The following is a 2,516-nucleotide window of genomic DNA, read 5'->3' as shown; positions in this document are numbered from 1 at the left end:
TTTCATACAATATATATACATATAGATCTATAAAACAAAACTATTTAAAAAGATACAAATGCCAGTGTCCCAATCTAAACATCCATACAACTGCATAAGAATAAATCAGCCGCCCCATCTTCAAAGCTTCTCCCGCAGTGTTTTCCTCCCATGCAGAGCAGCTCTCCTGGACAGGGACAGCAGATGGGACATCTGGGAGGCAAAGGGAACAGCGAGTCAGTCCTGGGACCTTTCCCTTGGCAGCAGCTGCACTTCCAGCAGGGAAGCGAAAATCTCCGAGCCTCCCCAGGAGGGTTGGGAAGAACAAGCAGGCCGAGCGGGCCAGCGTGTGGCGAGCGCAGGCGCGGCGGGACTGTCCCGCATCTCCCGGCAGCCCGGCACAGCTCCCGGGCCCTGCCGGCACAGCTGCCTTGCCCAAGGACAGCCCCTGTGCCGGCCGGGGCAGCAGCGCTGAGCAGCCCCAGCACGGGCAGGGGCCGCTCCTGCCCGGCCGGGCAGCGCCCACGGACAAAGCCCACGCCACCCTCAGCCCTGCCCGGCCTCACCAGCCCTGGGGCCTCACCCAGGCTCTCGTGTGGCCCCAGCACATCCCTGCTCACTGCTCTTGCTCCAGGCCTTCAGCTTCTCCCTGCTGCCTCCTGGCAGTGTCTGGATGTCCTCAAGCTCTTCAGCACAGCTGTGGTGGCAAAAGTGGAGGCTCTGGAATTGGTTGCAAGGCCTGGCAGAGCTGCAGTCCCTGAGCTCTGTGTGCTCCCTCCTGGCCCCCTCCATCCCCTCAGCCCCGCCGTCCTCTCGGCAAACCCCCAGCCCCCTCTTCAGTTTCTTCGGCCTCTCCCAGGCCTCTCACTCCGCTCAGTCCCTTCTGAGCCGTTGTGTCCCCTCAGAGCCGGCACAGCCCTCAGCCCGTGCCTCTGTCACCTCAGTGCCACCATCGCCCTCTGCTCCCCCACAGCCCTCAGTGCCCCCAACACCTCAAGGTTTCCATCGTCCCTTCAGCATCAGCGCCTCCTCAGCCCCCTCAGTCTCACCGTCCTTCAGCAGCTCCTCACAGGACAGTGCCTGGGGCCACCGGCAGCTCCCACCGCTCCAGGGACAGCCAGGGCTGCAACTGCTGCTCCGCCTGGCCCGGCCCCAGCTCGGACCCAGCACAGGGGGACACAAGGGGCACAGCGGGAAAAACAAGAGATGAAAAAGGCAGCCAAGGGGGAAAGAGGCAAAAATGCAGCCTAGGCCTACACACCTCAATCTATGCACCTATATATCTATATAGCTCTAACTAAAGAACTATGCACATATAGAAATGAAACTTTGTGTGCATAGAAATGTTACTCTCTACATATAGAAATGTAAATTTGAAAATCTATAAATCTAACTGTATACATAGAAAAAAAATCCTATTGCATCCGTAACTAACTATACATACAAACTATACAGATGTAGAAATAGATACACGTAGGAATACAACTTTATCAATCTATACTTGTAAACTATATGGATAAATAAATAAAGATAAAAATCTCTAAATAAATCTATAAACAGAGGGATGCCACCTGCCCGATGGTCACAGGCTCTCCCTCTGATCCTTCTTCCCACGCAGGGCAGCCCTTCGGGCAAGGTAGATCAGATGGATATCTGGGAAGGAAAGGCAACTCTCAGTCAATGCTGGCCTCCGTGTAGCTTTCCCTTTGCAAGTAAACTGTCCTGCTAGCAAAGGCTGTAAAACATGGCCTGAAAGGCACACTCTCACTTGAGAATTTGAAGCCTGCTCCATAAAGAACAGGGATCCTCCCAAGTTTTCCAGTCTTGTGAAGTTTTGAAGTACGCCAATCAATTCACAACACTCCCAGTGCAAATGGCACCCAGGAGAGCTTGAAACACAGACAGTCCCAGCTCCCACAAAGAAGCCCAGCCTTGTTCTTTCTCTGGGCTGACACAGAGACGTCAGTCCTTACTGCAGTGGCTGAAGCTGAAGGCTGCCGTGAGCTGTGAACCAATTGGGACACGCAGCTTGGTGACACAACTGCCACCAGCTCAGCTTTATTCCCGGCTCTCTTGCCACAGCAGAGGACTCGGTGTCAGAGCCTCTGGAAAAGCATGGAGGGACAGGGCTCGGGGAGCTTGTGCCAGCGCAGGATTTGAACTAAAGGCACCAGGAAGCACCAACCCTGCTTGAGACAAGAACTCAACTCTTCTCATCTCCCTTCCTGTCAGAGGCAGGCTCAGAGCAGCTGTCTCCCATCTCTCTAAAGCAGGCTGGGCTCACTCCTTACCAAGCTCCTCGGGCTCCTGGCAAACGTTCACACAGCTCCCACAAGCAGGCAAAGCTCCCTCTGCTGCAGCCTTGTTCACAGCCTCCCCTCCTGAAGAGCCACGGGCAACGCTAGGATTGACCTGAAAAGAAAAACACAAAGAAGGAAACATAAAGATCAACCAATAGATTCTGCAGGGATACAATCAGAGCCTGCCAGATTTCCTTCTGTGCACCAACAAATTGCTTTTGAAAACTGGTATATACG

The 2,516-nt window shown here is 54.2% G+C and overlaps 1 long non-coding RNA gene across 1 annotated transcript; it reads right to left on the bottom strand.

Annotated features, from left to right (window-relative positions):
• Positions 1 to 574: 574 nt before the first annotated feature.
• On the bottom strand, positions 575 to 2,283 carry LOC131590230 (uncharacterized). Its single transcript, XR_009280031.1, has 3 exons — positions 2,271 to 2,283; positions 1,029 to 1,632; positions 575 to 676 (listed from the first exon to the last, which is right to left on the bottom strand). It is a non-coding gene; the product is annotated as an uncharacterized LOC131590230 (long non-coding RNA).
• Between the last annotated feature and the right edge of the window lie 233 nt (positions 2,284 to 2,516).

Source organism: Poecile atricapillus, chromosome 32 (assembly GCF_030490865.1).
Source record: "Poecile atricapillus isolate bPoeAtr1 chromosome 32, bPoeAtr1.hap1, whole genome shotgun sequence".
Classification (NCBI taxonomy): Eukaryota; Metazoa; Chordata; class Aves; order Passeriformes; family Paridae; genus Poecile; species Poecile atricapillus.
This window is presented reverse-complemented; position numbering and strand designations above follow the sequence as displayed.